A 27752-nucleotide genomic window follows, 5' to 3' on the forward strand; every position below is an offset into this window, starting at 1 on the left:
GAGTCGATCCTCGGCTTGAACGTCAAGGCAGTGCAGGGAAAACAGGTTCCTCTGGAATGGACTGACACATCAGGGGGACTCTTGGAATGGTGGCACGACCCTGGAGTTCCTCTCGCCTTTCCTGTGGAGAGCGCCTCCTCTTGAGATGCCACGGGAACGCCGGGAATTCTTTCCCTACGAAACAGGGAAAGGATCCCTCATCTCGAGCTAGGAGGCGGAAACGGGGCTCCCCTGGATGTGTGCGGGACACCACGTGCTTCCTCTCGAGTGGAGACGGGTATGTCGGGGAACTTCTTGAGTTGCAGCAAGGGTGTGAAGGACCCTTTGGAAGTTCCAGTGGTTAGACGTGATTAGCCTCGAGAAGCCTCAGCGGAAATGGGCCTCATCTCGCCTGGAGGGCAAAACCTCCTGGATTTTCTCGAGATGCGGCAGGTGCTCTCGACTTACGACGGGGACCTCAGGGACCCGCTCTGGTGGCCTCAGGAAAGGCCAGTCCCCATGCGAGTTCCTCGGGGGCCTCTCGGGATTCCTCTCCCGTCGATGCCGGGGCCTAAGACCTTGTGTGGAGTCGGGGCCGGAACCTGAGGATTCCTCTCCAGTGCTGACATGGATCTTGGGGTAGTTCTGGAGTCTCCCCAGGGGAGTCAGTCCTCGTCTCGAATGCGGGCATGCACTTGCGGTTTCCTCCAGAGTGGTAGCAGCAGTGTCACGCAGTCCGCCGCGTGGATCAAAGGATCTATGGTTTTCCCTCGAGTCTTTCCCACGAGGCTTTCCCACGAGGCTTTCCCACAGGGCTGTCCCAAGTGCACACGTGGTGGGAGTCGATCCTCGGCTTGAACGTCAAGGCAGTGCAGGGAAAACAGGTTCCTCTGGAATGGACTGACAGATCTGGGGGACTCTTGGAATGGTGGCACGACCCTGGAGTTCCTCTCGCCTTTCCTGTGGAGAGCGCCTCCTCTTGAGATGCCACGGGAACGCCGGGAATTCTTTCCCTACGAAACAGGGAAAGGATCCCTCATCTCGAGCTAGGAGGCGGAAACGGGGCTCCCCTGGATGTGTGCGGGACCCACGTGCTTCCTCTCGAGTGGAGACGGGTATGTCGGGGAACTTCTTGAGTTGCAGCAAGGGTGTGAAGGACCCTTTGGAAGTTCCAGTGGTTAGACGTGATTAGCCTCGAGAAGCCTCAGCGGAAATGGGCCTCATCTCGCCTGGAGGGCAAAACCTCCTGGATTTTCTCGAGTTGCGGCAGGTGCTCTCGACTTACGACGGGGACCTCAGGGAAAGGCTCTGGTGGCCTCAGGAAAGGCCAGTCCACATGCGAGTTCCTCGGGGGCGACTCGGGATTCCTCTCCCGTCGATGCCGGGGCCTAAGACCTTGTGTGCAGTCGGGGCCGGAACCTGAGGATTCCTCTCCAGTGCTGACATGGATCTTGGGGTACTTCTGGAGTCTCCCCAGGGGAGTCAGTCCTCGTCTCGAATGCGGGCATGCACTTGCGCTTTCCTCCAGAGCGGTAGCAGCAGTGTCACGCAGTCCGCCGCGTGGATCAAAGGATCTATGGTTTTCCCTCGAGTCTTTCCCACGAGGCTTTCCCACGAGGCTTTCCCACAGGGCTGTCCCACGTGCACACGTGGTGGGAGTGGATCCTCGGCTTGAACGTCAAGGCAGTGCAGGGAAAACAGGTTCCTCTGGAATGGACTGACACATCTGGGGGACTCTTGGAATGGTGGCATGACCCTGGAGTTCCTCTCGCCTTTCCTGTGGAGAGCGCCTCCTCTTGAGATGCGACGGGAACGCCGGGAATTCTTTCCCTACGAAACAGGGAAAGGATCCCTCATCTCGAGCTAGGAGGCGGAAACGGGGCTCCCCTGGATGTGTGCGGGACCCCACGTGCTTCCTCTCGAGTGGAGACGGGTATGTCGGGGAACTTCTTGAGTTGCAGCAAGGGTGTGAAGGACCCTTTGGAAGTTCCAGTGGTTAGACGTGATTAGCCTCGAGAAGCCTCAGCGGAAATGGGCCTCATCTCGACTGGAGGGCAAAACCTCCTGGATTTTCTCGAGTTGCGGCAGGTGCTCTCGACTTACGACGGGGACCTCAGGGACCCGCTCTGGTGGCCTCAGGAAAGGCCAGTCCCCATGCGAGTTCCTCGGGGGCCTCTCGGGATTCCTCTCCCGTCGATGCCGGGGCCTAAGACCTTGTGTGAAGTCGGGGCCGGAACCTGAGGATTCCTCTCCAGTGCTGACATGGATCTTGGGGTACTTCTGGAGTCTCCCCAGGGGAGTCAGTCCTCGTCTCGAATGCGGGCATGCACTTGCGCTTTCCTCCAGAGCGGTAGCAGCAGTGTCACGCAGTCCGCCGCGTGGATCAAAGGATCTATGGTTTTCCCTCGAGTCTTTCCCACGAGGCTTTCCCACGAGGCTTTCCCACAGGGCTGTCCCACGTGCACACGTGGTGGGAGTGGATCCTCGGCTTGAACGTCAAGGCAGTGCAGGGAAAACAGGTTCCTCTGGAATGGACTGACACATCTGGGGGACTCTTGGAATGGTGGCACGACCCTGGAGTTCCTCTCGCCTTTCCTGTGGAGAGCGCCTCCTCTTGAGATGCGACGGGAACGCCGGGAATTCTTTCCCTACGAAACAGGGAAAGGATCCCTCATCTCGAGCTAGGAGGCGGAAACGGGGCTCCCCTGGATGTGTGCGGGACCCCACGTGCTTCCTCTCGAGTGGAGACGGGTATGTCGGGGAACTTCTTGAGTTGCAGCAAGGGTGTGAAGGACCCTTTGGAAGTTCCAGTGGTTAGACGTGATTAGCCTAAAGAAGCCTCAGCGGAAATGGGCCTCATCTCGCCTGGAGGGCAAAACCTCCAGGATTTTCTCGAGTTGCGGCAGGTGCTCTCGACTTACGACGGGGACCTCAGGGACCCGCTCTGGTGGCCTCAGGAAAGGCCAGTCCCCATGCGAGTTCCTCCGGGGCCTCTCGGGATTCCTCTCCCGTTGATGCCGGGGCCTAAGACCTTGTGTGGAGTCGGGGCCGGAACCTGAGGATTCCTCTCCAGTGCTGACATGGATCTTGGGGTACTTCTGGAGTCTCCCCAGGGGAGTCAGTCCTCGTCTCGAATGCGGGCATGCTCTTGCGCTTTCCTCCAGAGCGGTAGCAGCAGTGTCTCGCAGTCCGCCGTGTGGATCAAAGGATCTATGGTTTTCCCTCGAGTCTTTCCCACGAGGCTTTCCCACGAGGCTTTCCCACAGGGCTGTCCCACGTGCACACGTGGTGGGAGTCGATCCTCGGCTTGAACGTCAAGGCAGTGCAGGTAAAACAGGTTCCTCTGGAATGGACTGACACATCTGGGGGACTCTTGGAATGGTGGCACGACCCTGGAGTTCCTCTCGCCTTACCTGTGGAGAGTGCCTCCTCTTGAGATGCTATGGGAACGCCGGGAATTCTTTCCCTACGAAACAGGGAAAGGATCCCTCATCTCGAGCTAGGAGGCGGAAACGGGGCTCCCCTGGATGTGTGCGGGACCCACCGTGCTTGATCTCGAGTGGAGACGGGTATGTCGGGGAACTTCTTGATTTGCAGCAAGGGTGTGAAGGACCCTTTGGAAATTCCAGTGGTTAGACGTAATTAGCCTCGAGAAGCCTCAGCGGAAATGGGCCTCATCTCGCCTGGAGGGCAAAACCTCCTGGATTTTCTCAAGTTGCGGCACTTGCTCTCGACTTACGACGGGGACCTCAGGGACCCGCTCTGGTGGCCTCAGGAAAGGCCAGTCCCCATGCGAGTTCCTCGGGGGCCTCTCGGGATTCCTCTCCCGTCGATGCCGGGGCCTAAGACCTTGTGTGGAGTCGGGGTCGGAACCTGAGGATTCCTCTCCGGTGCTGACATGGATCTTGGGGTACTTCTGGAGTCTCCCCAGGGGAGTCAGTCCTCGTCTCGAATGCGGGCATGCACTTGCGCTTTCCTCCAGAGCGGTAGCAGCGGTGTCACGCAGTCCGCCGCGTGGATCAAAGGATCTATGGTTTTCCCACGAGTCTTTCCCACGAGGCTTTCCCACGAGGCTTTCCCACAGGGCTATTCCACGTGCACACGTGGTGGGAGTCGATCATCGGCTTGAACGTCAAGGCAGTGCAGGGAAAACAGGTTCCTCTGGAATGGACTGACACATCTGGGGGACTCTTGGAATGGTGGCACGACCCTGGAGTTCCTCTCGCCTTTCCAGTGGAGAGCGCCTTCTCTTGAGATGGGACGGGAACGCCGGGAATTCTTTCCCTACGAAACAGGGAAAGGATCCCTCATCTCGAGCTAGGAGGCGGAAACGGGGCTCCCCTGGATGTGTGCGGGACCCCACGTGCTTCCTCTCGAGTGGAGACGGTTATGTCGGGGAACATCTTGAGGTGCAGCAAGGGTGTGAAGGACCCTTTGGAAGTTCCAGTGGTTAGACGTGATTAGCCTCGAGAAGCCTCAGCGGAAATGGGCCTCATCTCGCCTGGAGGGCAAAACCTCCTGGATTTTCTCGAGTTGCGGCAGGTGCTCTCGACTTACGACGGGGACCTCAGGGACTCGCTCTGGTGGCCTCAGGAAAGGCCAGTCCCCATGCGAGTTCCTCGGGGGCGTCTCGGGATTCCTCTCCCGTCGATGCCGGGGCCTAAGACCTTGTGTGGAGTCGGGGCCGGAACCTGAGGATTCCTCTCCAGTGCTGACATGGATCTTGGGGTACTTCTGGAGTCTCCCCAGGGGAGTCAGTCCTCGTCTCGAATGCGGGCATGCACTTGCGCTTTCCTCCAGAGCGGTAGCAGCAGTGTCACCCAGTCCGCCGGGTGGATCGAAGGATCTATGGTTTTCCCTCGAGTCTTTCCCACGAGGCTTTCCCACGAGGCTTTCCCACAGGGCTGTCCCACGTGCACACGTGGTGGGAGTCGATCCTCGGCTTGAACGTCAAGGCAGTGCAGGGAAAACAGGTTCCTCTGGAATGGACTGACACATCTGGGGGACTCTTGGAATGGTGGCACGACCCTGGAGTTCCTCTCGCCTTTCCTGTGGAGAGCGCCTCCTCTTGAGATGCGACGGGAACGCCGGGAATTCTTTCCCTACGAAACAGGGAAAGGATCCCTCATCTCGAGCTAGGAGGCAAAAACGGGGCTCCCCTGGATGTGTGCGGGACCTTCGTGTTTCCTCTCGAGTGGAGACGGGTATGTCGGGGAACTTCTTGAGTTGCAGCAAGGGTGTGAAGAACCCTTTGGAAGTTCCAGTGGTTAGATGTGATTGGCCTCGAGAAGCCTCAGCGGAAATGGGCCTCATCTCGCCTGGAGGGCAAAACCTCCTGGATTTTCTCGAGTTGCGGCAGGTGCTCTCGACTTACGACAGGGACCTCAGGGACCCGCTCTGGTGGCCTCAGGAAACTCCAGTCCCCATGCGACTTCCTCAGGGGCCTCTCGGGATTCCTCTCCCGTCGATGCCGGGGCCTAAGACCTTGTGTGGAGTCGGGGTCGGAACCTGAGGATTCCTCTCCGGTGCTGACATGGATCTTGGGGTACTTCTGGAGTCTCCCCAGGGGAGTCAGTCCTCGTCTCGAATGCGGGCATGCACTTGCGCTTTCCTCCAGAGCGGTAGCAGCAGTGTCACGCATTCCCCGCGTGGATCAAAGGATCTATGGTTTTCCCACGAGTCTTTCCCACGAGGCTTTCCCACGAGGCTTTCCCACAGGGCTATTCCACGTGCACACGTGGTGGGAGTCGATCATCGGCTTGAACGTCAAGGCAGTGCAGGGAAAACAGGTTCCTCTGGAATGGACTGACACATCTGGGGGACTCTTGGAATGGTGGCACGACCCTGGAGTTCCTCTCGCCTTTCCAGTGGAGAGCGCCTTCTCTTGAGATGGGACGGGAACGCCGGGAATTCTTTCCCTACAAAACAGGGAAAGGATCCCTCATCTCGAGCTAGGAGGCGGAAACGGGGCTCCCCTGGATGTGTGCGGGACCCCACGTGCTTCCTCTCGAGTGGAGACGGGTATGTCGGGGAACATCTTGAGGTGCAGCAAGGGTGTGAAGGACCCTTTGGAAGTTCCAGTGGTTAGACGTGATTAGCCTCGAGAAGCCTCAGCGGAAATGGGCCTCATCTCGCCTGGAGGGCAAAACCTCCTGGATTTTCTCGAGTTGCGGCAGGTGCTCTCGACTTACGACGGGGACCTCAGGGACTCGCTCTGGTGGCCTCAGGAAAGGCCAGTCCCCATGCGAGTTCCTCGGGGGCGTCTCGGGATTCCTCTCCCGTCGATGCCGGGGCCTAAGACCTTGTGTGGAGTCGGGGCCGGAACCTGAGGATTCCTCTCCAGTGCTGACATGGATCTTGGGGTACTTCTGGAGTCTCCCCAGGGGAGTCAGTCCTCGTCTCGAATGCGGGCATGCACTTGCGCTTTCCTCCAGAGCGGTAGCAGCAGTGTCACCCAGTCCGCCGGGTGGATCGAAGGATCTATGGTTTTCCCTCGAGTCTTTCCCACGAGGCTTTCCCACGAGGCTTTCCCACAGGGCTGTCCCACGTGCACACGTGGTGGGAGTCGATCCTCGGCTTGAACGTCAAGGCAGTGCAGGGAAAACAGGTTCCTCTGGAATGGACTGACACATCTGGGGGACTCTTGGAATGGTGGCACGACCCTGGAGTTCCTCTCGCCTTTCCTGTGGAGAGCGCCTCCTCTTGAGATGCGACGGGAACGCCGGGAATTCTTTCCCTACGAAACAGGGAAAGGATCCCTCATCTCGAGCTAGGAGGCAAAAACGGGGCTCCCCTGGATGTGTGCGGGACCTTCGTGTTTCCTCTCGAGTGGAGACGGGTATGTCGGGGAACTTCTTGAGTTGCAGCAAGGGTGTGAAGAACCCTTTGGAAGTTCCAGTGGTTAGATGTGATTGGCCTCGAGAAGCCTCAGCGGAAATGGGCCTCATCTCGCCTGGAGGGCAAAACCTCCTGGATTTTCTCGAGTTGCGGCAGGTGCTCTCGACTTACGACGGGGACCTCAGGGACCCGCTCTGGTGGCCTCAGGAAACTCCAGTCCCCATGCGACTTCCTCAGGGGCCTCTCGGGATTCATCTCCTGTCGATGCCGGGGCCTAAGACCTTGTGTGGAGTCGGGGCCGGAACCTGAGGATTCCTCTCCAGTGCTGACATGGATCTTGGGGTACTTCTGGAGTCTCCCCAGGGGAGTCAGTCCTCGTCTGGAATGCGGGCATGCACTTGCGCTATCCTCCACAGCAGTAGCAGCAGTGTCACGCAGTCCGCCGCGTGGATCAAAGGATCTATGGTTTTCCCTCGAGTCTTTCCCACGAGGCTTTCCCACGAGGCTTTCCCACAGGGCTGTCCCACGTGCACACGTGGTGGGAGTCGATCCTCGGCTTGAACGTCAAGGCAGTGCAGGGAAAACAGGTTCCTCTGGAATGGACTGACACATCTGGGGGATTCTTGGAATGGTGGCACGACCCTGGAGTTCCTCTCGCCTTTCCTGTGGAGAGCGCCTCCTCTTGAGATGCGACGGGAACGCCGGGAATTCTTTCCCTACGAAACAGGGAAAGGATCCCTCATCTCGAGCTAGGAGGCGAAAACGGGGCTCCCCTGGATGTGTGCGGGACATTCGTGTTTCCTCTCGAGTGGAGACGGGTATGTCGGGGAACTTCTTGAGTTGCAGCAAGGGTGTGAAGGACACTTTGGAAGTTCCAGTGGTTAGATGTGATTAGCCTCGAGAAGCCTCAGCGGAAATGGGCCTCATCTCGCCTGGAGGGCAAAACCTCCTGGATTTTCTCGAGTTGTGGCAGGTGCTCTCGACTTACGACGGGGACCTCAGGGACCCGCTCTGGTGGCCTCAGGAAACGCCAGTCCCCATGCGACCTCCTCAGGGGCCTCTCGGGATTCCTCTCCCTTCGATGCCGGGGCCTAAGACCTTGTGTGGAGTCGGGGCCGGAACCTGAGGATTCCTCTCCAGTGCTGACATGGATCTTGGGGTACTTCTGGAGTCTCCCCAGGGGAGTCAGTCCTCGTCTGGAATGCGGGCATGCACTTGCGCTATCCTCCAGAGCAGTAGCAGCAGTGTCACGCAGTCCGCCGCGTGGATTAAAGGATCTATGGTTTTCCCTCGAGTCTTTCCCACTAGGCTTTCCCACGAGGCTTTCCCACAGGGCTGTCCCACGTGCACACGTGACGGGAGTCGATCCTCGGCTTGAACGTCAAGGCAGTGCAGGGAAAACAGGTTCCTCTGGAATGGACTGACATATCTGGGGGACTCCTGGAATGGTGGCACGACCTGGAGTTCCTCTCGCCTTTCCTGTGGAGAGCGCCTCCTCTTGAAATGCGAAGGGAACGCCGGGAAATCTTTCCCTACAAAGCAGTGAAAGGATCCCTCATCTCGAGCTGGGAGGCGGAAGCGGGGCTCCCCTGGATGTGTGCAGCATCCTCGTGCTTCCTCTCGAGTGGAGACGGGTATGTCGGGGAACTTCTTGAGTTGCAGCAAGGGTGTGAAGGACCCTTTGGAATTTCCAGTGGTTAGATGTGATTAGCCTCGAGAAGCCTCAGCGGAAATGGGCCTCATCTCGCCTGGAGGGCAAAACCTCCTGGATTTTCTCGAGTTGCGGCAGGTGCACTCAACTTACGACGGGGACCTCAGGGACCCGCTCTGGTGGCCTCAGGAAAGGCCAGTCCCCATGCGAGTTCCTCGGGGGCCTCTCGGGATTCCTCTCCCGTCGATGCCGGGGCCGAAGACCTTGTGTGGATTCGGGACCGGAACCTGACGATTCCTCTCCAGTGCTGACATGGATCTTGGGGTACTTCTGGAGTCTCCCCAGGGGAGTCAGTCCTCGTCTCGAATGCGGGCATGCACTTGCGCTTTCCTCCAGAGCGGTAGCAGCAGTGTCACGCAGTCCGCCGCGTGGATCAAAGGATCTATGGTTTTCCCTCGAGTCTTTCCCACGAGTCTTTCCCACGAGGCTTTCCCACAGGGCTGTCCCACGTGCACAAGTGGTGGGAGTCGATCCTCGGCTTGAACGTCAAGGCAGTGCAGGGAAAACAGGTTCCTCTGGAATGGACTGACACATCTGGGGTCTCTTGGAATGGTGGCACGACCCTGGAGTTCCTCTCGACTTTCCTGTGCAGAGCGCCTCCTCTTGAGATGCGACGGGAACGCCGGGAATTCTTTCCCTACGAAACAGGGAAAGGATCCCTCATCTCGAGCTAGGAGGCGGAAACGGTGCTCCCCTGGATGTGTGCGGGACCCCACGTGCTTCCTCTGGAGTGGAGACGGGTATGTCGGGGAACTTCTTGAGTCGCAGCAAGGGTGTGAAGGACCCGTTGGAAGTTCCAGTATTTAGACGTGATTAGCCTCGAGAAGCCTCAGCGGAAATGGGCCTCATCTCGCCTGGAGGGCAAAACCTCCTGGATTTTCGCGAGTTGCGCCAGGTGCTCTCGACTTACGACGAGGACCTCAGGGACCCGCTCTGGTGGCCTCAGGAAAGGCCAGTCCCCATGCGAGTTCCTCGGGGGCCTCTCGGGATTCCTCTCCCGTCGATGACGGGGCCTACGACCTTGTGTGGAGTCGGGGTCCGAACGTGAGGATTTCTCTCCAGTGCTGACATGGATCTTGGGGTACTTCTGGAGTCTCCCCAGGGGAGTCAGTCCTCGTCTCGAATGAGGGCATGCACTTGCGCTTTCCTCCAGAGCGGTAGCAGCAGTGTCACGCAGTCCGCCGCGTGCATCAAAGGATGTATGGTTTTCCCTCGAGTCTTTCCCACGAGGCTTTCCCACCAGGCTTTCCCACAGGGCTGTCTAACGTGCAAATGTGGTGGGAGTCGATCCTCGGCTTGAACGTCAAGGCAGTGCAGGGCAAACAGGTTCCTCTGGAATGGACTGACACATCTGGGGGACTCTTGGAATGGTGGCACGACCCTGGAGTTCCTCTCGCCTTTCCTGTGGAGAGCGCCTCCTCTTGAGATGAGACGGGAACGCCGGGAATTCTTTCCCTACGAAACAGGGAAAGGATCCCTCATCTCGAGGTGGGAGGCGGAAACGGGGCTTCCCTGGATGTGTGCGGGACGCTTGTGCTTCCTCTCGAGGGGAGACGGGTATGTCGGGGAACTTCTTGAGTTGTAGCAAGGGTGTGAAGGACCCTTTGGAAATTCCAGTGGTTAGATGTGATTAGCCTCGAGAAGCCTCAGCGGAAATGGGCCTCATCTCGCCTGGAGGTGAAAACCTCCTGGATTTTCTCGAGTTGCGGCAGGTGCTCTCGACTTACGACGTGGACTACAGGGACCCACTCTGGTGGCCTCAGGAAAGCCCAGTCCCCATGCAAGTTCTTCGGGGGCCACTCGGGATTCCTCTTCCGTCGATGCCGGGGCCTAAGACCTTGTGTGGAGTCGGGGCCGGAACCTGAGGATTCCTCTGCACTGCTGACATGGATTTGGGGTACTTCTGGAGTCTCCCCAGGGGAGTCAGTCCTCGTCTCGAATGCGGGCATGCACTTGCGCTTTCCTCCAGAGCGGTAGCAGCAGTGTCACGCAGTCTTCCGCGTGGATCACAGGATCTATGGTTTTCCCTCGAGTCTTTCCCACGAGGCTTTCCCACGAGGCTTTCCCACAGGGCTGTCCCACGTGCACACGTGGTGGGAGTGGATCCTCAGCTTGAACGTCAAGGCAGTGCAGGGAAAACAGGTTCCTCTGTAATGGACTGACACATCTGGGCGTCTCTTGGAATGGTGGCACGACCCTGGAGTTCCTCTCCCCTCTCCTGTGGAGAGCGCCTCCTCTTGAGATGCGACGGGAACGCCCGGAATTCTTTCCCTAAGAAACAGGGAAAGGATCCCTCATCTCGAGCTAGGAGGCGGAAACGGGGCTCCCCTGGATGTGTGCGGGACCCCACGTGCTTCCTCTCGAGTGGAGACGGGTATGTCGGGGAACTACTTGAGTTGCAGCCAGGGTGTGAAGGACCCTTTGGAAGTTCCAGTGGTTAGATGTGATTAGCCTCGAGAAGCCTCAGCGGAAATGGGCCTCATCTCGCCTGGAGGGCAAAACCTCCTGGATTTTCTCGAGTTGCGGCATGTGCTCTCGACTTACGACGGGGACCTCGGGGACCCGCTCTGGTGGCCTCAGGAAAGGCCAGTCCCCATGCGAGTTCCTCGGGGGCCGCTCGGGATTCCTCTCCCATCGATGCCGGGGCCTAAGACCTTGTGTGGAGTCGGGGCCAGAACCTGACGATTCCTCTCCAGTGCTGACATGGATCTTGGGGTACTTCTGGAGTCTCCCCAGGGGAGTCAGTCCTCGTCTCGAATGCGGGCATGCACTTGCGCTTTCCTCCAGAGCGGTAGCAGCAGTGTCACGCAGTCCGCCGCGTGGATCAAAGGATCTATGGTTTTCCCTCGAGTCTTTCCCACGAGGCTTTCCCACGAGGCTTTCCCACAGGGCTGTCCCACGTGCACACGTGGTGGGAGTCGATCCTCGGCTTGAATGTCAAGGCAGTGCAGGGAAAACAGGTTCCTCTGGAATGGACTGACACATCTGGGGGACTCTTGGAATGGTGGCGGGACCCTGGAGTTCCTCTTGCCTTTCCTGTGGAGAGCGGCTCCTCTTGAGATGCAACGGGAACGCCGGGAATTCTTTCCCTACGAAACAGGGAAAGGATCCCTCATCTCGAGATAGGAGGCGGAAACGGGTCTCCCCTGGATGTTTGCGGGACCCTCGTGCTTCCTCTCGAGTGGAGACGGGTATGTCGGGGAACTTCTTGAGTTGCAGTAGGGGTGTGAAGGACCCTTTGGAAGTTCCAGTGGTTAGATGTGATTAGCCTCGAGAAGCTTCAGCGGAAATGGGCCTCATCTCGCCTGGAGGTCAAAACCTCCTGGATTTTCTCGAGTTGCGGTAGGTGCTCTGGACTTACGACGGGGACCTCGGGAACCCGCTCTGGTGGCCTCAGGAAAGGCCAGTCCACATGCGAGTTCCTCGGGGGCCTCTCGGGATTCCTCTCCCGTCGATGCCGGGTCCTAAGACCTTGTGTGGAGTCGGGGCCGGAACCTGAGGATTCCTCTCCAGTGCTGACATGGATCTTGGGGTACTTCTGGAGTCTCCCCAGGGGAGTCAGTCCTCGTCTCGAATGCGGGCATGCACTTGCGCTTTCCTCCAGAGCGGTAGCAGCAGTGTCACGCAGTCCGCCGCGTGGATCAAAGGATCTATGGTTTTCCCTCGAGTTTTTCCACGAGGCTTTCCCACGAGGCTTTCCCACAGGGCTGTCCCACGTGGACACGTTGTGGGAGTCGATCCCCGGCTTGAACGTCAAGGCAGTGCAGGGAAAACAGGTTCCTCTGGAATGGACTGACACATCAGGGGGACTATTGCAATGGTGGCACGACCCTGGAGTTCCTCTCGCCTTTCCTGTGGAGAGCGCCTCCTTTTGAGATGCGACGGGAACGCCGGGAATTCTTTCCCTACGAAACAGGGAAAGGATCCCTCATCTCGAGCTAGGAGGCGGAAACGGGGCTCCCCTGGATGTGTGCGGGACCCCACGTGCTTCCTCTCGAGTGGAGACGGGTATGTCGGGGAACTTCTTGAGTTGCAGCAATGGTGTGAAGGACCCTTTGGAAGTTCCAGTGGTTAGATGTGATTGTCCTCGAGAAGCCTCAGCGGAAATGGGCCTCATCTCGCCTGGAGGGCAAAACCTCCTGGATTTTCTCGAGTTGCGGCAGGTGCTCTCGACTTACGACGGGGACCTCAGGGACCCGCTCTGGTGGCCTCAGGAAAGGCCAGTCCCCATGCGAGTTCCTCGGGGGCGTCTCGGGATTCCTCTCCCGTCGATGCCGGGGCCTAAGACCTTGTGTGGAGTCGGGGCCGGAACCTGAGGATTCCTCTCCAGTGCTGACATGGATCTTGGGGTACTTCTGGAGTCTCCCCAGGGGAGTCAGTCCTCGTCTCGAATGCGGGCATGCACTTGCGCTTTCCTCCAGAGCGGTAGCAGCAGTGTCACGCAGTCCGCCGCGTGGATCAAAGGATCTATGGTTTTCCCTCGAGTCGTTCCCACGAGGCTTTCCCACGAGGCTTTCCCACAGGGCTGTCCCACGTGCACACGTGGTGGGAGTCGATCCTCGGCTTGAACGTCAAGGCAGTGCAGGGAAAACAGGTTCCTCTGGAATGGACTGACACATCTGGGGGACTCTTGGAATGGTGGCATGACCCTGGAGTTCCTCTCGCCTTTCCTGTGGAGAGCGCCTCCTCTTGAGATGCGACGGGAACGCCGGGAATTCTTTCCCTACGAAACAGGGAAAGGATCCCTCATCTCGAGCTAGGAGGCGGAAACGGGGCTCCCCTGGATGTGTGCGGGACCCCACGTGCTTCCTCTCGAGTGGAGACGGGTATGTCGGGGAACTTCTTGAGTTGCAGCAAGGGTGTGAAGGACCCTTTGGAAGTTCCAGTGGTTAGATGTGATTGTCCTCGAGAAGCCTCAGCGGAAATGGGCCTCATCTCGCCTGGAGGGCAAAACCTCCTGGATTTTCTCGAGTTGCGGCAGGTGCTCTCGACTTACGACGGGGACCTCAGGGACCCGCTCTGGTGGCCTCAGGAAAGGCCAGTCCCCATGCGAGTTCCTCGGGGGCCTCTCGGGATTCCTCTCCCGTCGATGCCGGGGCCTAAGACCTTGTGTGGAGTCGGGGCCGGAACCTGAGGATTCCTCTCCAGTGCTGACATGGATCTTGGGGTACTTCTGGAGTCTCCCCAGGGGAGTCAGTCCTCGTCTCGAATGCGGGCATGCACTTGCGCTTTCCTCCAGAGCGGTAGCAGCAGTGTCACGCAGTCCGCCGCGTGGATCAAAGGATCTATGGTTTTCCCTCGAGTTTTTCCACGAGGCTTTCCCACGAGGCTTTCCCACAGGGCTGTCCCACGTGGACACGTTGTGGGAGTTGATCCCCGGCTTGAACGTCAAGGCAGTGCAGGGAAAACAGGTTCCTCTGGAATGGACTGACACATCAGGGGGACTATTGCAATGGTGGCACGACCCTGGAGTTCCTCTCGCCTTTCCTGTGGAGAGCGCCTCCTTTTGAGATGCGACGGGAACGCCGGGAATTCTTTCCCTACGAAACAGGGAAAGGATCCCTCATCTCGAGCTAGGAGGCGGAAACGGGGCTCCCCTGGATGTGTGCGGGACACCACGTGCTTCCTCTCGAGTGGAGACGGGTATGTCGGGGAACTACTTGAGTTGCAGCAAGGGTGTGAACGATCCTTTGGAAGTTCCAGTGGTTAGATGAGATTGGCCTCGAGAAGCCTCAGCGGAAATGGGCCTCATCTCGCCTGGAGGGCAAAACCTCCTGGATTTTCTCGAGTTGCGGCAGGTGCTCTCGACTTACGACGGGGACCTCAGGGACCCGCTCTGGTGGCCTCAGGAAAGGCCAGTCCCCATGCGAGTTCCTCGGGGGCGTCTCGGGATTCCTCTCCCGTCGATGCCGGGGCCTAAGACCTTGTGTGGAGTCGGGGCTGGAACCTGAGGATTCCTCTCCAGTGCTGACATGGATCTTGGGGTACTTCTGGAGTCTCCCCAGGGGAGTCAGTCCTCGTCTCGAATGCGGGCATGCACTTGCGCTTTCCTCCAGAGCGGTTGCAGCAGTGTCACGCAGTCCGCCGCGTGGATCAAAGGATCTATGGTTTTCCCTCGAGTCTTTCCCACGAGGCGTTCCCACGAGGCTTTCCCACAGGGCTGTCCCACGTGCACACGTGGTGGGAGTCGATCCTCGGCTTGAACGTCAAGGCAGTGCAGGGAAAACAGGTTCCTCTGGAATGGACTGACACATCTGGGGGACTCTTGGAATGGTGGCACGACCCTGGAGTTCCTCTCGCCTTTCCTGTGGAGAGCGCCTCCTCTTGAGATGCGACGGGAACGCCGGGAATTCTTTCCCTACGAAACAGGGAAAGGATCCCTCATCTCGAGCTAGGAGGCGGAAACGGGGCTCACCTGGATGTGTGCGGGACACCACGTGCTTCCTCTCGAGTGGAGATGGGTATGTCGGGGAACTTCTTGAGTTGCAGCAAGGGTGTGAAGGACCCTTTGGAAGTTCCAGTGGTTAGATGTGATTGGCCTCGAGAAGCCTCAGCGGAAATGGGCCTCATCTCGCCTGGAGGGCAAAACCTCCTGGATTTTCTCGAGTTGCGGCAGGTGCTCTCGACTTACGACGGGGACCTCAGGGACCCGCTCTGGTGGCCTCAGGAAAGGCCAGTCCCCATGCGAGTTCCTCGGGGGCCTCTCAGGATTCCTCTCCCGTCGATGCCGGGGCCTAAGACCTTGTGTGGAGTCGGGGCCGGAACCTGAGGATTCCTCTCCAGTGCTGACATGGATCTTGGGGTACTTCTGGAGTCTCCCCAGGGGAGTCAGTCCTCGTCTCGAATGCGGGCATGCACTTGCGCTTTCCTCCAGAGCGGTAGCAGCAGTGTCACGCAGTCCGCCGCGTGGATCAAAGGATCTATGGTTTTCCCTCGAGTCTTTCCCACGAGGCTTTCCCCCGAGGCTTTCCCACAGGGCTGTCCCACGTGCACACGTGGTGGGAGTCGATCCTCGGCTTGAACGTCAAGGCAGTGCAGGGAAAACAGGTTCCTCTGGAATGGACTGACACATCTGGGGGACTCTTGGAATGGTGGCGGGACCCTGGAGTTCCTCTTGCCTTTCCTGTGGAGAGCGGCTCCTCTTGAGATGCAACGGGAACGCCGGGAATTCTTTCCCTACGAAACAGGGAAAGGATCCCTCATCTCGAGATAGGAGGCGGAAACGGGTCTCCCCTGGATGTTTGCGGGACCCTCGTGCTTCCTCTCGAGTGGAGACGGGTATGTCGGGGAACTTCTTGAGTTGCAGTAGGGGTGTGAAGGACCCTTTGGAAGTTCCAGTGGTTAGATGTGATTAGCCTCGAGAAGCTTCAGCGGAAATGGGCCTCATCTCGCCTGGAGGTCAAAACCTCCTGGATTTTCTCGAGTTGCGGTAGGTGCTCTGGACTTACGACGGGGACCTCGGGAACCCGCTGTGGTGGCCTCAGGAAAGGCCAGTCCACATGCGAGTTCCTCGGGGGCCTCTCGGGATTCCTCTCCCGTCGATGCCGGGTCCTAAGACCTTGTGTGGAGTCGGGGCCGGAACCTGAGGATTCCTCTCCAGTGCTGACATGGATCTTGGGGTACTTCTGGAGTCTCCCCAGGGGAGTCAGTCCTCGTCTCGAATGCGGGCATGCACTTGCGCTTTCCTCCAGAGCGGTAGCAGCAGTGTCACGCAGTCCGCCGCGTGGATCAAAGGATCTATGGTTTTCCCTCGAGTTTTTCCACGAGGCTTTCCCACGAGGCTTTCCCACAGGGCTGTCCCACGTGGACACGTTGTGGGAGTCGATCCCCGGCTTGAACGTCAAGGCAGTGCAGGGAAAACAGGTTCCTCTGGAATGGACTGACACATCAGGGGGACTATTGCAATGGTGGCACGACCCTGGAGTTCCTCTCGCCTTTCCTGTGGAGAGCGCCTCCTTTTGAGATGCGACGGGAACGCCGGGAATTCTTTCCCTACGAAACAGGGAAAGGATCCCTCATCTCGAGCTAGGAGGCGGAAACGGGGCTCCCCTGGATGTGTGCGGGACCCCACGTGCTTCCTCTCGAGTGGAGACGGGTATGTCGGGGAACTTCTTGAGTTGCAGCAATGGTGTGAAGGACCCTTTGGAAGTTCCAGTGGTTAGATGTGATTGTCCTCGAGAAGCCTCAGCGGAAATGGGCCTCATCTCGCCTGGAGGGCAAAACCTCCTGGATTTTCTCGAGTTGCGGCAGGTGCTCTCGACTTACGACGGGGACCTCAGGGACCCGCTCTGGTGGCCTCAGGAAAGGCCAGTCCCCATGCGAGTTCCTCGGGGGCGTCTCGGGATTCCTCTCCCGTCGATGCCGGGGCCTAAGACCTTGTGTGGAGTCGGGGCCGGAACCTGAGGATTCCTCTCCAGTGCTGACATGGATCTTGGGGTACTTCTGGAGTCTCCCCAGGGGAGTCAGTCCTCGTCTCGAATGCGGGCATGCACTTGCGCTTTCCTCCAGAGCGGTAGCAGCAGTGTCACGCAGTCCGCCGCGTGGATCAAAGGATCTATGGTTTTCCCTCGAGTCGTTCCCACGAGGCTTTCCCACGAGGCTTTCCCACAGGGCTGTCCCACGTGCACACGTGGTGGGAGTCGATCCTCGGCTTGAACGTCAAGGCAGTGCAGGGAAAACAGGTTCCTCTGGAATGGACTGACACATCTGGGGGACTCTTGGAATGGTGGCATGACCCTGGAGTTCCTCTCGCCTTTCCTGTGGAGAGCGCCTCCTCTTGAGATGCGACGGGAACGCCGGGAATTCTTTCCCTACGAAACAGGGAAAGGATCCCTCATCTCGAGCTAGGAGGCGGAAACGGGGCTCCCCTGGATGTGTGCGGGACCCCACGTGCTTCCTCTCGAGTGGAGACGGGTATGTCGGGGAACTTCTTGAGTTGCAGCAAGGGTGTGAAGGACCCTTTGGAAGTTCCAGTGGTTAGATGTGATTGTCCTCGAGAAGCCTCAGCGGAAATGGGCCTCATCTCGCCTGGAGGGCAAAACCTCCTGGATTTTCTCGAGTTGCGGCAGGTGCTCTCGACTTACGACGGGGACCTCAGGGACCCGCTCTGGTGGCCTCAGGAAAGGCCAGTCCCCATGCGAGTTCCTCGGGGGCCTCTCGGGATTCCTCTCCCGTCGATGCCGGGGCCTAAGACCTTGTGTGGAGTCGGGGCCGGAACCTGAGGATTCCTCTCCAGTGCTGACATGGATCTTGGGGTACTTCTGGAGTCTCCCCAGGGGAGTCAGTCCTCGTCTCGAATGCGGGCATGCACTTGCGCTTTCCTCCAGAGCGGTAGCAGCAGTGTCACGCAGTCCGCCGCGTGGATCAAAGGATCTATGGTTTTCCCTCGAGTTTTTCCACGAGGCTTTCCCACGAGGCTTTCCCACAGGGCTGTCCCACGTGGACACGTTGTGGGAGTTGATCCCCGGCTTGAACGTCAAGGCAGTGCAGGGAAAACAGGTTCCTCTGGAATGGACTGACACATCAGGGGGACTATTGCAATGGTGGCACGACCCTGGAGTTCCTCTCGCCTTTCCTGTGGAGAGCGCCTCCTTTTGAGATGCGACGGGAACGCCGGGAATTCTTTCCCTACGAAACAGGGAAAGGATCCCTCATCTCGAGCTAGGAGGCGGAAACGGGGCTCCCCTGGATGTGTGCGGGACACCACGTGCTTCCTCTCGAGTGGAGACGGGTATGTCGGGGAACTACTTGAGTTGCAGCAAGGGTGTGAACGATCCTTTGGAAGTTCCAGTGGTTAGATGAGATTGGCCTCGAGAAGCCTCAGCGGAAATGGGCCTCATCTCGCCTGGAGGGCAAAACCTCCTGGATTTTCTCGAGTTGCGGCAGGTGCTCTCGACTTACGACGGGGACCTCAGGGACCCGCTCTGGTGGCCTCAGGAAAGGCCAGTCCCCATGCGAGTTCCTCGGGGGCGTCTCGGGATTCCTCTCCCGTCGATGCCGGGGCCTAAGACCTTGTGTGGAGTCGGGGCTGGAACCTGAGGATTCCTCTCCAGTGCTGACATGGATCTTGGGGTACTTCTGGAGTCTCCCCAGGGGAGTCAGTCCTCGTCTCGAATGCGGGCATGCACTTGCGCTTTCCTCCAGAGCGGTTGCAGCAGTGTCACGCAGTCCGCCGCGTGGATCAAAGGATCTATGGTTTTCCCTCGAGTCTTTCCCACGAGGCGTTCCCACGAGGCTTTCCCACAGGGCTGTCCCACGTGCACACGTGGTGGGAGTCGATCCTCGGCTTGAACGTCAAGGCAGTGCAGGGAAAACAGGTTCCTCTGGAATGGACTGACACATCTGGGGGACTCTTGGAATGGTGGCACGACCCTGGAGTTCCTCTCGCCTTTCCTGTGGAGAGCGCCTCCTCTTGAGATGCGACGGGAACGCCGGGAATTCTTTCCCTACGAAACAGGGAAAGGATCCCTCATCTCGAGCTAGGAGGCGGAAACGGGGCTCACCTGGATGTGTGCGGGACACCACGTGCTTCCTCTCGAGTGGAGATGGGTATGTCGGGGAACTTCTTGAGTTGCAGCAAGGGTGTGAAGGACCCTTTGGAAGTTCCAGTGGTTAGATGTGATTGGCCTCGAGAAGCCTCAGCGGAAATGGGCCTCATCTCGCCTGGAGGGCAAAACCTCCTGGATTTTCTCGAGTTGCGGCAGGTGCTCTCGACTTACGACGGGGACCTCAGGGACCCGCTCTGGTGGCCTCAGGAAAGGCCAGTCCCCATGCGAGTTCCTCGGGGGCCTCTCAGGATTCCTCTCCCGTCGATGCCGGGGCCTAAGACCTTGTGTGGAGTCGGGGCCGGAACCTGAGGATTCCTCTCCAGTGCTGACATGGATCTTGGGGTACTTCTGGAGTCTCCCCAGGGGAGTCAGTCCTCGTCTCGAATGCGGGCATGCACTTGCGCTTTCCTCCAGAGCGGTAGCAGCAGTGTCACGCAGTCCGCCGCGTGGATCAAAGGATCTATGGTTTTCCCTCGAGTCTTTCCCACGAGGCTTTCCCCCGAGGCTTTCCCACAGGGCTGTCCCACGTGCACACGTTGTGGGAGTCTATCCTCGGCTTGAACGTCAAGGCAGTGCAGGGAAAACAGGTTCCTCTGGAATGGACTGACACATCTGGGGGACTCTTGGAATGGTGGCACGACCCTGGAGTTCCTCTCGCCTTTCCTGTGGAGAGCGCCTCCTCTTGAGATGCGACGGGAACGCCGGGAATTCTTTCCCTACGAAACAGGGAAAGGATCCCTCATCTCGAGCTAGGAGGCGGAAACGGGGCTCCCCTGGATGTGTGCGGGACACCACGTGCTTCCTCTCGAGTTGAGATGGGTATGTCGGGGAACTTCTTGAGTTGCAGCAAGGGTGTGAAGGACCCTTTGGAAGTTCCAGTGGTTAGATGTGATTGGCCTCGAGAAGCCTCAGCGGAAATGGGCCTCATCTCGCCTGGAGGGCAAAACCTCCTGGATTTTCTCGAGTTGCGGCAGGTGCTCTCGACTTACGACGGGGACCTCAGGGACCCGCTCTGGTGGCCTCAGGAAAGGCCAGTCCCCATGCGAGTTCCTCGGGGGCCTCTCGGGATTCCTCTCCCGTCGATGCCGGGGCCTAAGACCTTGTGTGGAGTCGGGGCCGGAACCTGAGGATTCCTCTCCAGTGCTGACATGGATCTTGGGGTACTTCTGGAGTCTCCCCAGGGGAGTCAGTCCTCGTCTCGAATGCGGGCATGCACTTGCGCTTTCCTCCAGAGCGGTAGCAGCAGTGTCACGCAGTCCGCCGCGTGGATCAAAGGATGTATGGTTTTCCCTCGAGTTTTTCCCACGAGGCTATCCCACGAGGCTTTCCCACAGGGCTGTCCCACGTGGACACGTTGTGGGAGTCGATCCTCGGCTTGAACGTCAAGGCAGTGCAGGGAAAACAGGTTCCTCTGGAATGGACTGACACATCAGGGGGACTATTGGAATGGTGGCACGACCCTGGAGTTCCTCTCGCCTTTCCTGTGGAGAGCGCCTCCTCTTGAGATGCGACGGGAACACCGGGAATTCTTTCCCTACGAAACAGGGAAAGGATCCCTCATCTCGAGCTAGGAGGCGGAAACGGGGCTCCCCTGGATGTGTGCGGGACCCCACGTGCTTCCTCTCGAGTGGAGACGGGTATGTCGGGGAACTTCTTGAGTTGCAGCAAGGGTGTGAAGGACCCTTTGGAAGTTCCAGTGGTTAGATGTGATTGGCCTCGAGTAGCCTCAGAGGAAATGGGCCTCATCTCGCCTGGAGGGCAAAACCTCCTGGATTTTCTCGAGTTGCGGCAGATGCTCTCGACTTTCGACGGGGACCTCAGGGACCCGCTCTGGTGGCCTCAGGAAAGGCCAGTCCCCATGCGAGTTCCTCGGGGGCCTCTCGGGATTCCTCTCCCGTCGATGCCGGGGCCTAAGACCTTGTGTGGAGTCGGGGCCGGAACCTGAGGATTCCTCTCCAGTGCTGACATGGATCTTGGGGTACTTCTGGAGTCTCCCCAGGGGAGTCAGTCCTCGTCTCGAATGCGGGCATGCACTTGCGCTTTCCTCCAGAGCGGTAGCAGCAGTGTCACGCAGTCCGCCGCGTGGATCAAAGGATGTATGGTTTTCCCTCGAGTTTTTCCCACGAGGCTATCCCACGAGGCTTTCCCACAGGGCTGTCCCACGTGGACACGTTGTGGGAGTCGATCCTCGGCTTGAACGTCAAGGCAGTGCAGGGAAAACAGGTTCCTCTGGAATGGACTGACACATCAGGGGGACTATTGGAATGGTGGCACGACCCTGGAGTTCCTCTCGCCTTTCCTGTGGAGAGCGCCTCCTCTTGAGATGCGACGGGAACGCCGGGAATTCTTTCCCTACGAAACAGGGAAAGGATCCCTCCTCTCGAGCTAGGAGGCGGAAACGGGGCTCCCCTGGATGTGTGCGGGACCCCACGTGCTTCCTCTCGAGTGGAGACGGGTATGTCGGGGAACTTCTTGAGTTGCAGCAAGGGTGTGAAGGACCCTTTGGAAGTTCCAGTGGTTAGATGTGATTGGCCTCGAGTAGCCTCAGAGGAAATGGGCCTCATATCGCCTGGAGGGCAAAACCTCCTGGATTTTCTCGAGTTGCGGCAGGTGCTCTCGACTTACGACGGGGACCTCAGGGACCCGCTCTGGTGGCCTCAGGAAAGGCCAGTCCCCATGCGAGTTCCTCGGGGGCCTCTCGGGATTCCTCTCCCGTCGATGCCGGGGCCTAAGACCTTGTGTGGAGTCGGGGCCGGAACCTGAAGATTCCTCTCCAGTGCTGACATGGATCTTGGGGTACTTCTGGAGTCTCCCCAGGGGAGTCAGTCCTCGTCTCAAATGCGGGCATGCACTTGCGCTTTCCTCCAGAGCGGTAGCAGCAGTGTCACGCAGTCCGCCTCGTGGATCAAAGGATGTATGGTTTTCCCTCGAGTTTTTCCCACGAGGCTTTCCCACGAGGCTTTCCCACAGGGCTGTCCCACGTGCACACGTGGTGGGAGTCGATCCTCGGCTTGAACGTCAAGGCAGTGCAGGGAAAACAGGTTCCTCTGGAATGGACTGACACATCTGGGGGACTCTTGGAATGGTGGCACGACCCTGGAGTTCCTCTCGCCTTTCCTGTGGAGAGCGCCTCCTCTTGAGATGCGACGGGAACGCCGGGAATTCTTTCCCTACGAAACAGGGAAAGGATCCCTCATCTCGAGCTAGGAGGCGGAAACGGGTCTCACCTGGATGTGTGCGGGACCCACGTGCTTCCTCTCGAGTGGAGACGGGTATGTCGGGGAACTTCTAGAGTTGCAGCAAGGGTGTGAAGGACCCTTTGGAAGTTCCAGTGGTTAGACGTGATTAGCCTCGAGAAGCCTCAGCGGAAATGGGCCTCATCTCGCCTGGAGGGCAAAACCTCCTGGATTTTCTCGAGTTGCGGCAGGTGCTCTCGACTTACGACGGGGACCTCAGGGACCCGCTCTGGTGGCCTCAGGAAAGGCCAGTCCCCATGCGAGTTCCTCGGGGGCCTCTCGGGATTCCTCTCCCGTCCATGCCGGGGCCTAAGACCTTGTGTGGAGTCGGGGCCGGAACCTGAGGATTCCTCTCCAGTGCTGACATGGATCTTGGGGTACTTCTGGAGTCTCCCCAGGGGAGTCAGTCCTCGTCTCGAATGCGGGCATGCACTTGCGCTTTCCTCCAGAGCGGTAGCAGCAGTGTCACGCAGTCCGCCGCGTGGATCAAAGGATCTATGGTTTTCCCTCGAGTCGTTCCCACGAGGCTTTCCCACGAGGCTTTCCCACAGGGCTGTCCCAGGTGCACACGTGGTGGGAGTCGATCCTCGGCTTGAACGTCAAGGCAGTGCAGGGAAAACAGGTTCCTCTGGAATGGACTGACACATCTGGGGGACTCTTGGAATGGTGGCATGACCCTGGAGTTCCTCTCGCCTTTCTTGTGGAGAGCGCCTCCTCTTGAGATGCGACGGGAACGCCGGGAATTCTTTCCCTACGAAACAGGGAAAGGATCCCTCATCTCGAGCTAGGAGGCGGAAACGGGGCTCCCCTGGATGTGTGCGGGACACCACGTGCTTCCTCTCGAGTGGAGACGGGTATGTCGGGGAACTTCTTGAGTTGCAGCAATGGTGTGAAGGACCCTTTGGAAGTTCCAGTGGTTAGACGTGATTGGCCTCGAGAAGCCTCAGCGGAAATGGGCCTCATCTCGCCTGGAGGGCAAAAGCTCCTGGATGTTCTCGAGTTGCGGCAGGTGCTCTCGACTTTCGACGGGGACCTCAGGGACCCGCTCTGGTGGCCTCAGGAAAGGCCAGTCCCCATGCGAGTTCCTCGGGGGCCTCTCGGGATTCCTCTCCCGTCGATGCCGGGGCCTAAGACCTTGTGTGGTGTCGGGGCCGGAACCTGAGGATTCCTCTCCAGTGCTGACATGGATCTTGGGGTACTTCTGGAGTCTCCCCAGGGGAGTCAGTCCTCGTCTCGAATGCGGGCATGCACTTGCGCTTTCCTCCAGAGCGGTAGCAGCAGTGTCACGCAGTCCGCCGCGTGGATCAAAGGATGTATGGTTTTCCCTCGAGTTTTTCCCACGAGGCTATCCCACGAGGCTTTCCCACAGGGCTGTCCCACGTGGACACGTTGTGGGAGTCGATCCTCGGCTTGAACGTCAAGGCAGTGCAGGGAAAACAGGTTCCTCTGGAATGGACTGACACATCAGGGGGACTATTGGAATGGTGGCACGACCCTGGAGTTCCTCTCGCCTTTCCTGTGGAGAGCGCCTCCTCTTGAGATGCGACGGGAACGCCGGGAATTCTTTCCCTACGAAACAGGGAAAGGATCCCTCATCTCGAGCTAGGAGGCGGAAACGGGGCTCCCCTGGATGTGTGCGGGACACCACGTGCTTCCTCTCGAGTGGAGACGGGTATGTCGGGGAACTACTTGAGTTGCAGCAAGGGTGTGAACGATCCTTTGGAAGTTCCAGTGGTTAGATGAGATTGGCCTCGAGAAGCCTCAGCGGAAATGGGCCTCATCTCGCCTGGAGGGCAAAACCTCCTGGATTTTCTCGAGTTGCGGCAGGTGCTCTCGACTTACGACGGGGACCTCAGGGACCCGCTCTGGTGGCCTCAGGAAAGGCCAGTCCCCATGCGAGTTCCTCGGGGGCCTCTCGGGATTCATCTCCCGTCGATGCCGGGGCCTAAGACCTTGTGTGGAGTCGGGGCCGGAACCTGAGGATTCCTCTCCAGTGCTGACATGGATCTTGGGGTACTTCTGGAGTCTCCCCAGGGGAGTCAGTCCTCGTCTCGAATGCGGGCATGCACTTGCGCTTTCCTCCAGAGCGGTAGCAGCAGTGTCACGCAGTCCTCCGTGTGGATCAAAGGATCTATGGTTTTCCCTCGAGTCTTTCCCACGAGGCTTTCCCACGAGGCTTTCCCACAGGGCTGTCCCACGTGCACACGTGGTGGGAGTCGATCCTCGGCTTGAATGTCAAGGCAGTGCAGGGAAAACAGGTTCCTCTGGAATGGACTGACACATCTGGGGGACTCTTGGAATGGTGTCACGACCCTGGAGTTCCTCTCGCCTTTCCTGTGGAGAGCGCCTCCTCTTGAGATGCGACGGGAACGCCGGGAATTCTTTCCCTACGAAACAGGGAAAGGATCCCTCCTCTCGAGCTAGGAGGCAGAAACGGGGCTCCCCTGGATGTGTGCGGGACCCCACGTGCTTCCTCTCGAGTGGAGACGGGTATGTCGGGGAACTTCTTGAGTTGCAGCAAGGGTGTGAAGGACCCTTTGGAAGTTCCAGTGGTTAGATGTGATTGGCCTCGAGTAGCCTCAGAGGAAATGGGCCTCATATCGCCTGGAGGGCAAAACCTCCTGGATTTTCTCGAGTTGCGGCAGGTGCTCTCGACTTACGACGGGGACCTCAGGGACCCGCTCTGGTGGCCTCAGGAAAGGCCAGTCCCCATGCGAGTTCCTCGGGGGCCTCTCGGGATTCCTCTCCCGTCGATGCCGGGGCCTAAGACCTTGTGTGGAGTCGGGGCCGGAACCTGAGGATTCCTCTCCAGTGCTGACATGGATCTTGGGGTACTTCTGGAGTCTCCCCAGGGGAGTCAGTCCTCGTCTCAAATGCGGGCATGCACTTGCGCTTTCCTCCAGAGCGGTAGCAGCAGTGTCACGCAGTCCGCCGCGTGGATCAAAGGATGTATGGTTTTCCCTCGAGTTTTTCCCACGAGGCTTTCCCACGAGGCTTTCCCACAGGGCTGTCCCACGTGCACACGTGGTGGGAGTCGATCCTCGGCTTGAACGTCAAGGCAGTGCAGGGAAAACAGGTTCCTCTGGAATGGACTGACACATCTGGGGGACTCTTGGAATGGTGGCACGACCCTGGAGTTCCTCTCGCCTTTCCTGTGGAGAGCGCCTCCTCTTGAGATGCGACGGGAACGCCGGGAATTCTTTCCCTACGAAACAGGGAAAGGATCCCTCATCTCGAGCTAGGAGGCGGAAACGGGTCTCACCTGGATGTGTGCGGGACCCATGTGCTTCCTCTCGAGTGGAGACGGGTATGTCGGGGAACTTCTAGAGTTGCAGCTAGGGTGTGAAGGACCCTTTGGAAGTTCCAGTGGTTAGACGTGATTAGCCTCGAGAAGCCTCAGCGGAAATGGGCCTCATCTCGCCTGGAGGGCAAAACCTCCTGGATTTTCTCGAGTTGCGGCAGGTGCTCTCGACTTACGACGGGGACCTCAGGGACCCGCTCTGGTGGCCTCAGGAAAGGCCAGTCCCCATGCGAGTTCCTCGGGGGCCTCTCGGGATTCCTCTCCCGTCCATGCCGGGGCCTAAGACCTTGTGTGGAGTCGGGGCCGGAACCTGAGGATTCCTCTCCAGTGCTGACATGGATCTTGGGGTACTTCTGGAGTCTCCCCAGGGGAGTCAGTCCTCGTCTCGAATGCGGGCATGCACTTGCGCTTTCCTCCAGAGCGGTAGCAGCAGTGTCACGCAGTCCGCCGCGTGGATCAAAGGATCTATGGTTTTCCCTCGAGTCGTTCCCACGAGGCTTTCCCACGAGGCTTTCCCACAGGGCTGTCCCAGGTGCACACGTGGTGGGAGTCGATCCTCGGCTTGAACGTCAAGGCAGTGCAGGGAAAACAGGTTCCTCTGGAATGGACTGACACATCTGGGGGACTCTTGGAATGGTGGCATGACCCTGGAGTTCCTCTCGCCTTTCTTGTGGAGAGCGCCTCCTCTTGAGATGCGACGGGAACGCCGGGAATTCTTTCCCTACGAAACAGGGAAAGGATCCCTCATCTCGAGCTAGGAGGCGGAAACGGGGCTCCCCTGGATGTGTGCGGGACACCACGTGCTTCCTCTCGAGTGGAGACGGGTATGTCGGGGAACTTCTTGAGTTGCAGCAATGGTGTGAAGGACCCTTTGGAAGTTCCAGTGGTTAGACGTGATTGGCCTCGAGAAGCCTCAGCGGAAATGGGCCTCATCTCGCCTGGAGGGCAAAAGCTCCTGGATTTTCTCGAGTTGCGGCAGGTGCTCTCGACTTATGACCGGGACCTCAGGGACCCGCTCTGGTGGCCTCAGGAAAGGCCAGTCCCCATGCGAGTTCCTCGGGGGACTCTCGGGATTCCTCTCCCGTCCATGCCGGGGCCTAAGACCTTGTGTGGATTCGGGGCCGGAACCTGAGGATTCCTCTCCAGTGCTGACATGGATCTTGGGGTACTTCTGGAGTCTCCCCAGGGGAGTCAGTCCTCGTCTCGAATGCGGGCATGCACTTGCGCTTTCCTCCAGAGCGGTAGCAGCAGTGTCACGCAGTCCGCCGCGTGCATCAAAGGATCTATGGTTTTCCCTCGAGTCTTTCCCACGAGGCTTTCCCACGAGGCTTTCCCACAGGGCTGTCCCACGTGCACACGTGGTGGGAGTCGATCCTCGGCTTGAACGTCAAGGCAGTGCAGGGAAAACAGGTTCCTCTGGAATGGACTGACACATCTGGGGGACTCTTGGAATGGTGGCACGACCCTGGAGTTCCTCTCGCCTTTCCTGTGGAGAGCGCCTCCTCTTGAGATGCGACGGGAACGCCGGGAATTCTTTCCCTATGGAACAGGGAAAGGATCCCTCATCTCGAGCTAGGAGGCGGAAACGGGGCTCCCCTGGATGTGTGCGGGACCCCACATGCTTCCTCTCGAGTGGAGACGGGTATGTCGGGGAACTTCTTGAGTTGCAGCAAGGGTGTGAAGGACCCTTTGGAAGTTCCAGTGGTTAGATGTGATTGGCCTCGAGAAGCCTCAGCGGCAATGGGCCTCATCTCGCCTGGAGGGCAAAACCTCCTGGATTTTCTCGAGTTGCGGCTGGTGCTCTCGACTTACGACCGGGACCTCAGGGACCCGCTCTGGTGGCCTCAGGAAAGGCCAGGCCCCATGCGAGTTCCTCGTGGGCCTCTCGGGATTCCTCTCCCGTCGATGCCGGGGCCTAAGACCTTGTGTGGAGTCGGGGCCGGAACCTGAGGATTCCTCTCCAGTGCTGACATGGATCTTGGGGTACTTCTGGAGTCTCCCCAGGGGAGTCAGTCCTCGTCTCGAATGCGGGCATGCACTTGCGCTTTCCTCCAGAGCGGTAGCAGCAGTGTCACGCAGTCCGCCGCGTGGATCAAAGGATGTATGGTTTTCCCTCGAGTTTTTCCCACGAGGCTATCCCA

Source organism: Ovis canadensis, chromosome 20 (genome assembly GCF_042477335.2).
Source record: "Ovis canadensis isolate MfBH-ARS-UI-01 breed Bighorn chromosome 20, ARS-UI_OviCan_v2, whole genome shotgun sequence".
In the NCBI taxonomy this organism is placed as follows: Eukaryota; Metazoa; Chordata; class Mammalia; order Artiodactyla; family Bovidae; genus Ovis; species Ovis canadensis.